Raw genomic sequence first — 12,327 nt, forward strand, 5'->3', positions numbered from 1 at the left:
TGGACTGTCCCTCCCAGTGGCCCTCCACACCTCAGTCCTCCACCTCTAACTTCTCCTCCACCACCACCATGCAGCTGCCTCTCTAAAGGCCAAGAGCAATTTGGCAGAGTCAGGTGGATCTCTGTGGGTTCAAGTCCAACCTAGTATACATAGTGAGTTCCAGGATATTCAGGGGCTGTATAGAGAGTTGCTGTCTGGGAAAAAAAAAAAAGCAACTTGGGACCTGAGAGTGAGATGTCAAACTCTTGGCAGCAATGAACCCAGGAACATTTCTTGGTACATATTTTTTTTTTAGGGAACTAGGCAGGAGCATACAGGGGCCTTCATAGAACAGGACAAGGAGAGGGGGACGGGAGGTTTGCAAATGGAGGTATGAGCAAGAGCGTGTGGAGGTAGGGGGAGGGAGTGCTAAAGAAACAGAATTAAACAATCTAGGGATGTCTGTCACTGGCCCCATCTTTCCCTTAGAACACAGTTATGGCTGCACACAAGGATCAGGCAGGACTCCTGAAGAGTACACAGTGGCGGGTGCAGATGTAGCTCAGTGGCTCGAGTGCTCGGTTAGCACCTCTGGAATCTTGGGTTTGATTCCCAGCACCTCAAAACCTGGGTGTGGTAACACACGCTATAATCCCGGGTACTTGGGAGGTAGAGGCTTACATAGGGAGTTCAAGGTTAGCCCAGCGTGTATAAGAACCTGTCTCAAATCAACGAGAGAAAGGAGAAGAAAAACAGTGTCACTTCAACAACAAAACAGTCCACATTTGGGGCTAGAGAGATAGCTTACTGATTCAGAGTACTTGCTGCTCTTGCAGAGGCCTGAGGTTCAGATCGCCGCACCGGTGTTGGACAGCTCCAACAACCCAAAGGATCTAATGCCCTCTTCAGACCTTTGGAGGATCACCTGCCACGCCCCCCAGCCCACCCCCTCCATGAATAAATCTTAACAACAATAAAAATCAACAAGAGTTTCTAGAGTTGTGTCTACACCGTGTGTTCTGAAAGACGGTCGCAGGAACTGTTTACAATGGAGGAACCTGGTGATTATAAAAAAAATTGAGTCTCTCTCTTCCCCCCTCTTTTCCCCTTTCTCTCTACCCCTCGCGCCCTTCTCCCCACCCCCACCCCACCCCCCCCCCCACCCCCACCCCCCCCACCCCCCCACCCCCCCCCCCCGCTTTCCCTCTCCCTGTTCCTCTCCCCCCACTTCTCTCTTTCTCAAATGGGTCTCGGACTTTTTAAAATGTCAGTATGCCTTGTAACGATTCTCTGAGAGGCCCAGGTTGGCCTCCAATTTGTTTGAAGCTGAGGCTCGCCTCAAATTGTCCGGCTCCTCCGGCCTCTGCCTCCCAAAGGCTGAGATTACAAGATATCTACTGCTGCGTCCAGGTTAGGCAGAACTGAGGACCAAACCCAGGACTTTTGCACGCCGGGCGAGCTCTCTACCAGCTGAGCCACGTCCCCAGCCCTTCATTATTATTTTGTACTTTAAATTTTTTCCTAGTATCTAATTTTATAGCATCTGATCTGAAAGCTAATAAGCAACATGTGTATGTAGATGTGCCGGCTTCAAGGTACGTTTTCTTTTAAGTCTGAAGGCCTCCGTTAGGAAAGAACTTCCTCCAGGCTGCCTTCCCCAGGGTAGGCCCAGCCCAGTGACAAGGCCACTGAAGGGAGAAAGAGCGCCAAGCACAGCTGCATCATGGGTGGTAAGGAGGAATATTGCCACGTTCTCAGTTCTGCCCGCAGCGAGGAGTCGTGAGGGCCAAGACCCTGACAGAAAGCTGAGAGCTGTTTTCCTTGGCAAAGGGTGTTCACTCTCTGGTTGCAGTGCTGCCTTCAGGCTTCTGTGATAAAGGGGGAGGAGCTTATCAGACTTGATCTACTCGGTTGGCCCCTGTGACTCCAATAAACCTCACACTGGCACGCTTTGCTGTGGTGGCGGTGGGTGGTGGCGAAAGCCGGCCCAGCTGTGGCGAATGCATCTCATTTGGAGGTGAACACCCTGTGTGCCGCTGCAGCCCACTGGAAAAATTGCTCCTTGGGCCTGTCTGTTTTCCGAAGTCCTGAGCAGGCTGCTTGGGCACAGGGAGAGAGCCCCTTGCTCCTTACAGTGCCAACTTTCCAGAGTCCCTGCCCGGAACCAAGAAGCCGGGTGGGGAGGGGGGGCGGAACCAAGAAGCCGGGCTGAAGAGTGGGGGCTGCAGAAGCGGGTGGACCCACTTTCTCAGGCGGACTCTGACCTCGCATAAGCTGCGCTACCACTCCCGTCAGGGTCTTTCTTTGGGAAATAGAACGACCCTAGTTCCTCTCAACAGTTTTTCTCCCCCTCCGAATGCAGAGGGTCATGCCTGGGGCTTCCTCATTTAAGGAAAACACTGGACCAGTGAAGCCACTTTACCCCACGAGACTTCCTAAAACCTTGGTAAGGAACTCAAGTTTGAGTCACAGGGAGAAGACGACAAATGAGGACCCCAAGTAACCCTTGAGAATGGGACCCTGCCTCTGTCTCATGGAATGCGGGGTCGCACCGACCTGCAGTGAGTGAGTCCCAGACCTCTGTCACTGCGGGGGTGGGGCTCCCCCTCAGCAGTGGAAGGGGACAAGTGAGGGCAATGGCAAGACTGAATGTGAGCAAAATACATTATATGTGTATGCAGTTGTTAAAAATAAATGAAAAAAATCATTTTAATAAATGCAAGAGATTCCCCCAGTCAGGAAGAGAGTTTTCCCTCGGTGAGGCTTAGACACTGCAATCCAAATCTTCTGGCCTCTGAGATTTTCCCCAAATATGGGAAACTTTATTGTGTAGTTTGGGGACTATGTTATAACTTTCCCATATTAAAAAAAAAAGTAAATAAAAATAATATAATACAAGAGAGAACTCAGATAATTCAGCTCTACTGAGAGACTTTGGAATATATTGATCGAATGAGTCCCAGAGGGAGAGAGAGAAGGGAGGAGACAATAAAAAATTACTTGAAGATTAAAACAGATTTTTTTTTCCTTCTGGACTTGAAATCAGTACCAATTAGATAGTGCAAACCAGCCCATCCCAGGTGCATCTGTGTGCAGCTCACTTTTGCTGCCAATGTGGGCCACACGATGGGTGTGGCCATCTATGCTGTCTTACTTCATGGTCACCTCTGTGACAGGTGTGACAATCAGATGAGACCTCTGGCGGGGGAGCCCATGGTGGAGAAGCTTGCTCAATGTCACGTGGTCAAAAGTGGTGCAGGCGCTTCAGTCTCAGACAGGAGCCCCCCTCCCCCACCAGCCTTAACAGCATGTGATTCATAGGGTGTTCTCGGTTTCTGTGATCAAAGTCCCATGTGTCGAGCGGCCCCCTCAGTCCCCAGGAACCTGGATAGCGGGTCACTCTAAGTCAACCGCATAAACTTTGGAATTTGGCAGATGGCTGTTCGAATTCCATATCTATGCTTCATTGGCTATGTGTGCACTTTAACTTTCTTGCCGGCAAAGAGATTATCACGGAGGCACCAGGCCGATTGAATGGTGGCCTGCCCAAACTCTGCATAACAGACACTCAAGAAATGTTAGCTTTGGGGGTAGAGAGATGACTCCACAGGTAAGGCCCTCTTCCGCACGATCCAAGTTTGGTTCCCAGCACCCACCTGGGGCTCTAGTTCCAAGGGATCTAATGGCATTAGCTTCATCTGCATAGGCAGCACACACACACACACACACACACACACACACACACACACACACACACACGCACGCAAATCTTTAAACATGTTAACTATTGCTATTTGTATCTTGTTGCCCTTTGTGTTTTCTATTGTGATGCCCTTCTGTGTAAAGTAGGGCCTGGTTTCAGAGGCTTTGAATGCCAGGATTAAGGGCACCCATGCCATCCTAGTTACAAAACATGGCTGCATACCAAAATCAGCCTGGAGCTTTGTTTAAACCTAGATCCTGTTAGGCTGTATAGCTTGGGGTCGGGGTGGGACTGGGGTTGATGGTGCGGGTGGGTAGGTGGGGTTGAGTGCAGTTTGTGTTCAGTTCTCAGACTGTAAAGGCGACGCAAAACACCTTAGCTCTCCCAGGACACTGTCTCTGAAACCCCCGTTCGGCACCTATAGCGAGGCCTGTGAGTCTGCAAGGACTCCGAGGAGCCATCCACACTCCGAGGAAACTTCAGAAGACGTGGGGCGTGCTAGGCAGCTTTGTGGTGTGTGGGTGTTGTGAGCTGGGGCGGGGCTCAGCTGTGGTCAGACCATCTAATGCAAGGTTGGGTCCTCTCCTAGGCAGGAGGGGACAAAGCCCATTGTTTGTTTTTTCCCTAGAGCTTGAGCCTGCCGGGGGATAAAACTTCAAAGTCGGTCCTTGAGACCCCTAAAGATGGCTAAAGCTCAGGCAGGACTCCTTTTTTCTGTCTGTCCTGCTTCCTGCCCCTGCTCCTGATGGCTCTCTCAGGCTCCCACCTCTGCCCAGGGAGGCAGTCCCTCCCTATGACCTCACCAGAAACAGTCTCTCCCCCAGGCCAGGGCCTCTCACCACAAATTCTTTTTCATCAGAGGCCCTGAAGCCAACTGTGAGTGAGTGGGCTACCTCATGTCTGTCCCCTCCTCTCTCTGAGGCACAGTGGAGAGACCCACTAGGGATGGTGAGTCATGCTAGGAAGCCATCTGGCAGCTAAAGGCTCCTAGATCGCCTAACAGCAATCTGTTTATTTCACCCGCAACACCTAAGAACGGTTCCTTAAAAGACAGTTTAAAAGAGCAAGAAACCAAAATAGGGCCTGGGATGTAGCTCCGTGTGGCGTGGTTGCCTAGCACACACTTGGCTTGATCGCTAACCCTGGCCAAAACAGCCTGCGCATGCTCGCAGAAGGACCGGAAGTTCCAGACCTCCCCTGGTACACAGAGATTTTGAAGGCCTCCTGAGCTGAGACACTTTCTAAGAGCAGGGAGGGGAATGGGAGGCAAATCATAATTTGAGAGTTTTGCAGCAGCGCAAGTGAGATATAAAGAGAACCGTGGGGCTGGAGAGATGGCTCCACAGTTAAGAGCGAGCGTTGCGCTTGCAGAGGACCTGGGTTTGGTTTCCAGGTCACAACTACCTGTAACTCCAGCTCCAGAGGATCTGATGCCCTCTTCTGGACTCTAGAAACATCTGCATTCACAAGTGCATTCTCTCTCTCTCTCCCTCCCCCCCCTCTGTCTGTCTGTCTGTCTGTCTGTCTGTCTGTCTCTCTCTCTCTCTCTCTTAAAAAAAAAACTATTTCTTTTGATAAAAAGGTCACCCACTCAGGCAACAGGACCGGGGTATGTTGCTTTCATTCTAAACAGTAACTGAAGGAAATGGTAAATGTCAGGTTTTGTTTTGTTTTTCCATTCTGTGTAAACTGGTAGATCCAGTGAGCTCTATCGTCAGATCCCTTAGGTTCCACAGACCCTCAAGAGGAATTCTGGAGCCGGGTGACCTGCCTTCCGGGTGACCTGCCTTCCGGGTGACCTGCCTTTCAGGTGACCTGTCTTCCATGGAGAGTAAATGTCTCCAGATTGTTCGTGGACTTGTGGAAAATCAGTTATGCCAAGAAGGACCCTGACTCCAACCTCTCTTTTTCAAAGAAATGCCGGGCATGGATGTCGTCGCCACTGAAGAAGGGAGAGGGGATGAAGAAAGGGTTCGGAGGAACGACAGGTGCATCTGTTACCCCATCATCGACAGGTGAATCTGTTACCCCATCATTCCCTGTGCTGAACAGAGAGGAGAGGGACCAGTCACCCTCTTTACAGACGCTGCCCACAGGCCAGTCCCTCCACAGGGCTCCAGAACCATGGCCCTGCACCCAGCAGACAAAGCAGGAAACCAGTCACAGTCAGTATCTGAAAAAGGTACCCGTGCCCACCTCTCGTGTGTGTGTGTGTGTGTGTGAGTATGTCTGTGTTTGTGTGTCTGCATGAGTATGTGTCTGTGTGTGTGTATGAGTGTGTGTCTGCATGAGTGTGTGCCTATATATGTGCATGAGTGTGTGTGTATCTGTGTGTGTGCGCGCGCGTATAGCTATGGAGGTCAAAGGTCAGTGTTGGTAGTTTTCCATCACTCACTACTTGATCAGCCTTCAGGCTCTCCCCGGGCCTGGAGCTTGCCAAGGAGGCGTGTGTAGCCATGCATAGGTTCCTACATCAGTGCTGGGGGTTCGATTCATAATGTCATGTGTGTGTTCAGCAAGGGTCCCTCCTATCCATCTTTCCATCCCCCGGAAGGGCTTTTCTACAAGTACCAATGACAGTGGCTAGGTCTTCATATTTTCATTTCCTGGGTGACTGTGTGTGCCTGCATGAAGTGTATGTTGGTGTCTTCCTCCGTTGCTTTTCACCTTGTTTTTTGAGACAGGGTCTCTCGCTGAACTTGGAGCTCAATAGACCATGCTGGATGGTGAGTCCCAAAGATCTGCCTCTGTCTCTCAGCCCTGGGACTATAGGTGTGTGTGGAGCCAGGCTTGTTTTACACAAGTGCTAGGATCTGAACCCAGATCCTCAAGCTTGTTCTGAAAACACTTACCAACTGAGTCATCCCCCAGGTCCCCGATTTCTCATTTCTTGAGGATCCTGGAGCCAAGTTTACACCAATGGGAACTGATTGCTGTAAGGATTTATTTTCCATTTATAAGACACATGAGCTCCCCTACGTTCTTCTGGGAATCTTGACAGATGACAAATTTAGTCAAGCACACAAAACTCAGCTGCCCACAGCAGCAACACCTAAATCAAACTTGACTTCCTATTAGTGAATATTTCATGACCTCACTGCCAGGCTATGCTGCTCCCCTCCCCGTCCCCGCCTAGGTCTCCCCTCAGGCAGAAGGTCTTGCTTGGGCTAGCCAAGGGGAGCTACTTGATTTCTCTGACAGGGTTGCTCATGTCTTCCGGGGTCAGTTTCTCTGATTGAGTCCTTTATTCATCAGCCATCCACCTGCAGGTAATTATCCAGTACTTAGCGTGTTTGCAGCTCTGCAGTAGATGTCCAGGAGCGAAAACTTGTGTTTACTGAACACTTTCTACATGTCAGGCACTGGGGGAACACTGTTGTAGTCCTTATGTGTTAATTACCCTTTCTTTCTTTCTTTCTTTCTTTCTTTCTTTCTTTCTTTCTTCCTTTCTTTTCCCCCGAGACAGAGTTTCTCTGTGTAGCCCTGGCTGACCTGGACTCACTTTGTAGACCAGGCTGGCCTCGAACTCACAGCAATCTGCCTGCCTCTGCCTCCCCAGTGCTGGGATTAAAGGCGTGCGCCACCACCACCTGGCTACCTTTTCTTATTGTGACCAATATACCTATCGAACAAAAAGCCACTTAAGGTGGAAGAGGCTTACTTTGCCTCTTGGTTTGAAGGCGAGATAGCCCATCCTGGCACAGAAGGAGGGGTGGTGGGAACGACTTGTGACAACGGCTTCTCACATGAACCAGGAACAGACCTTAGGTTGGAACTGGGGCGCCATAACTCTCGCCCCACCCTATTGCCCTATCTCTAGACTCCTTGTCCAAAAGAGTCTATTGAATGAAAAAAAATTGCAGACATGACAGCTTCTAGGTGTGGTAGAGGAGAAGGGCTATTGTAGATATGAGGGAGAAAACAGCCAGAGGCATCTGGGAAGGTCCAGACTGAACCTGGCCATGAAAGGGGGGGTGGGGAGGTGAGAGAGGAAGAGAAGAAAGAGGGAGTAAAGAGAGCATGCAAGAACCCAAGGACGAAGAGCACCAAAAGGGCAAGAGACCCTGTGTCCAAAATGGCAGGGGTTGGGGGATGACTCTGTAACAGATATTGAGAGAAGCTGGGCAGACCTAGTGGCCAGCGTCCACTTTGAGATGTTAAATAGGCACCCCAGTTAGCCATTTATCCTGAGTTTGAACCCTAACATCTATGACCTCCCAGCACAGTATCACCAGCCGGGGACCAAGTGCTCAAACACACAAACTGATGGGGAGGAGGGCAATTTCACATTCAAACCGTAATAGTTTCTCCTTTACTTCCTGGATTCACCTGTCAGGCTGGACTTCTTATTCTCCAGCGTTATCGAGAAAGAGTTCAAAGCTGAACAGGTTCTTAGTCCACAAACCACTTACACAATTGCTAGGAAGGAAAATGTATGACATAATTCTGTTTCCCCAGGGGTTTGTAGTCTGTAACGTGGAGACAGTTCTCTCTCTCTCTCTCTCTCTCTCTCTCTCTCTCTCTCTCTCTCTCTCTCTCTCTCTCTCCTGCCCCCCCTCCCTCATCTAGATACAGGTATATATCTGAGGATAGCTACATCTTGAACTATAGGTCTGAGGGAGAATGATGATGATGATGATGGTGATGATGGTGATGATGATGATGATGATGATGATGATGATGATGATGATACACAGAGGACAATCATACTTTAAATGCAAGGAGAAATAAGACCGCTGTAGAGAGGACGATTGGGAAGGAGTGCTTATATCAAAGCCCGAAGACTTGGAAGTAGGAAGGGGGTAAAAGGGAATAACCAGGCAGCAGCAGAGGCCCAGAATAAAACCCAGACGCCATCTGGGAGGGTTGGGGCATGGCACATGAGCACAGACCCGCTGGAATGAAGGTCCCGTGCCTTATCCACAGGAACAGCTAGGTATGAGGAGAATTGAGGGGCCAGGAGTGGCCACTGGTGTGCAGGTGGCATCAGAATTGCAGGAAGTGGTCAGGTTGGGGGACATGGGGCTTTGAGTGTCAGGTTGGGGAATGGCATGTCCTGTCGTAGGTAGACACTGAAATCCAGAACTTTGGGATCTAGATCACGCGTGAAGGGAATCAAGTGATTAATCTGGATTCTTTATTTGGAGAGCGCACCTCAGCTCTGAGTACATTAACTCTGAGTACATGATGCAATCAAAATTCAAGCTAACCCATAATCCAGGTGACCAAGCTCCCAGCACTGGAGATTAAGCCCAGGGCTCCTTCACTGAGCTTCATCCGTTCCCAGCCCCCGCCTTTTACTACCACTGTTTGTGTGAGTGTGTGATGTGTGTGCATGGCCACAGAGGATGGAGGGTGGGCACGCCTGTACATGGCGTGTGTATGGAGGCTCGGAGGACAACCTTAGGTGTCAGTTCTTGGGTGACCTTTTGATTGAGACAGGATCTTTCCTTGGCCTGGGACTTCACCCCATAGCCCAGGTTAGCCCAGGTCAGCTTCCAGGATCCACTGGTCCCCTCCTCGCCTCTCACCACAGCCGGGAACACAGGCCTGTGCCACCAACCCTGGCTTTTCATACGAGCTCTGGGGATCCAGTTCGGGACCCTGTTCTACAAGCGTTTTACCAGATGAGCCATCTCCCAGTCCATTAACTTTTTAAAAATTCTTATTTGAGGAAAGATCTCCCGAAAGTGCTCAGGCTGGCCTTGAACTTATGATAGTCATGCCTCAGCCTTCCAAGTGGCTGGGATTGCAGACCTATGCCGCCGAACCCAATAGTACATTTTAAGCAAGTGTGATTATGTTTCTAAAACCTAAGTATCCCATGATACCAATGTGACCAAATGAATGTGGGAAATCCTGGAGACAGGGAGGTTGGGTGGCAGGCTGTGGGGATAACAGCAGTGAGAACTGACCAGAGGAGCAGAGGCCATGTGAACAGATTCCAGAGCTGTGTTAGAAGGATGCTCGGGGCATGCTGACTGAGGGACGCCAGAGCCTAGGGGGAGGGAGGTGTTGAGGACAATTAATGCCGGGGCGTCTGGCTTGGACAACTGAATAAAGACTGAGATGAGCGAGCGCAGAGCTGGAGCCAGCATGAGGCAGGAAGCAATCGATCCCTTTTTCAACCCAGGGAGATTGGCATGTGACAGAAGTAGTCACTGTGCAGCAGCTGGCTATGTGGGTCTGACACTTGAGAGGGAGACCTCGCCAGAGCCACAGGTTTAAAAAGCACTAGCTTAAAGATGGTAAAGGCAGGCCTGGGAATGGGCAGCCTTGCCCTGCAGGGCCTAGGACAGAGGCTGGGGGGACTCCAACACTGAAGGTCCCATGCCTCCAGGTACCCCTTGCCAAAAGCCTTCTCCACTAAAACCGATGCTGTTTGTGTGAGGGGTTGAATATAGCTAAAGTCACTTAGGGCTGAAGCTAGGCCCCAAAAGGTACTGTTTTGTCTTTTGTATCATGCACTCTGGTGAACTTAGGATCATGTCACGAAGGCACTTAGGGAGGCCTGTACAGGAGGGAGACAGGTTGTTCTCTGGTCTCTACTTCACACGGATATGCACACACATGAGCATACGTGCACACGTGTGTATATACATAGACACACACACATACACAATCTGGTTGCGACAGCATCTCAAAGGTTGTACCAGTCATGCGTCAGGCTGAAAAAAGAAATGGACCACATGCTCAGACATCCTGTGGGCAGAGCCTGTCTCACACCCAGATTGATAACACGAGCTATTTTGCAGACAGTGTTTAGAATGAGCCTTTTTTGTGCAGAGGTCTCCTGATGTTTCATGATGTAATGCTCATGAAAGTGAACTTGAACAGCTTCACGTTCCATAATTAATGACATTGCATTTCCATGACAACTTCTAATTAATCATGTCTGTTCCCATGAACTTTTAGCTTGTGGGAGTTCTAGCTCACACGGGACAATAAATTATGTTGGTGTATCTCTTACATTTTCCCCCCATTTGAGTCAGGGTTTCATGCGGCCCACGCTGACATCCAACTTGTTTTATAGCTAAGGGTGATATTGAACTCCTTGTCCTTCGGCCTCCACCTCTAGAGTGCTGGGATTATAGATGTAAGCCACCACACCCAGTTTATGCACTGTCGGGGATCAAACTCAGAGCTTCCCGCATGCTAGGCAATCACTCTATCAGCTGAGCTACATTCCCAGCCCTAACCTACACTTTTTGGAAAGCAGAGCTGGGTGGATGCTGCTTTTGGAGACCCCTGGACCATAAGTTTGACATCATGGCTTACCAGTTCCTTAAGGTTAGAGGTTAGCCCTTTCACATCTGCTTCCCTTTACTAGCGTAGTACTCGGCAAGCCACACTAGCTCATTAAATATTTGTGAGTACATAGCAAGTGTTGAATAATAAATGGGCCCGTGTTCTGCCTCTTCTCCTCTCACTCAACTCACAGAGTTAAGACGGAATCAGTTTGGAAGGTTCAGCCTGTCTGAGCTCTGTGGAGGGACATGAAGGCAGTGTGTCACCCCGGCCACCTATGATGGTAGTAGCCTCTCCCGACTCTCACGCTCTGGGCACACGGAGCTGGAGGTCACAGGCCTGAGATCCTCACTAATACCTCTCTCCCTTTTGAAAGCACCAGTAAGAGCGTGTCCAAAACAACCATGTTGGGGACACTTGGAGATGCAAAGACCATCCGAAGAAAGGCCTCACGGGCAGGGCAGAAGAGTCTTTGGTGAGATTCATTCTCAGCCGAGGATGGCCAGGACTTTCCAAGGCTTGCTGAGGAAGCTGTAGTCCACGCTTGCTGGGCCTCCCATGACCAATTTACAAAGATTCATCTCCATGAATGTCACGTCCCTATTGACTACTGGCCAGGAGTCTCAAGTGTCTCTCCATGTGGGCTTTTCAATAGGGCTTCTTCAACAACAAAACCAAAGCACCTTTACTACCTTTGTGTCAACTTATTGTGAGCGTGTGTATGTGCCTGTGGGAGGCAGCACAGGCACACCAAGGGCACATGTGGAGGTCAGAGGACAACTTTTGGGAGTCAGTTCTCTCCTTCTGTCATGAGGTCGCAGGGAATCAACTCAGGCCATCAGGAAGCATCTTTACCTACAGAGATATCTGCTGGCCCTACAGGGCTTCTTAACTGTCTTTATTCATGGCTTCATTTTGTGGCCAGAGTGAGCAGTGTAGGGCAGCAAGGCTCAAGCGGCAGCAGCTAGCAGCTGAGAGATAAGGTAGCTTCCCAAACAGGCTTAGTCAAGAGTCCCTCAGTCCCCTACAGGGAGCGAGGATCTGGGCTTGGCCCTGGCTGCTGTCGCCATCATCCCCACAAAGAAGCAAACCAATTTTCTTCCCACCCCCACATGTCGGCCACTGCAGGGCAGGAAAGCCAAGCTGGGCCAAACTGTTCCTCGTTCATCCCTGGGCGATTCTGAGCTCACCATGAAGACTTGCTGACAAGGGATAAGAGCTGCAGGGGGAAGTGTGAGATCTGTGCACACTGGGTGGCCATGGCCACCACAGCTCCTCAGCCTCCATGATGACTTGCAGATAAGCCCAGGGAGATGGATGACTGAGGATTGACAGGGCCACTTGTCCTGGATTTGGGTAGTCTGGGGACACTGGGCCACCTGCTGCTGAGTTGCTCT

At 50.3% G+C, this 12,327-nt stretch overlaps 1 long non-coding RNA gene across 1 annotated transcript in view; it reads left to right on the forward strand.

Moving 5' to 3' along the window:
* The first annotated feature begins 2,244 nt into the window (after window positions 1-2,244).
* The window catches only part of LOC311597122, a 34,126-nt gene continuing 24,043 nt past the window's right edge, over window positions 2,245-12,327 (forward strand). Inside the window, exons 1-2 of the long non-coding RNA XR_014779101.1 lie at window positions 2,245-2,425; window positions 5,598-5,697. This is a non-coding gene — a long non-coding RNA (uncharacterized lncRNA). The remainder of the gene's footprint in view (window positions 2,426-5,597; window positions 5,698-12,327) is intronic.

This window comes from Acomys minous, assembly GCF_964271855.1.
Source record: "Acomys minous genome assembly, chromosome: 5".
In the NCBI taxonomy this organism is placed as follows: Eukaryota; Metazoa; Chordata; class Mammalia; order Rodentia; family Muridae; genus Acomys; species Acomys minous.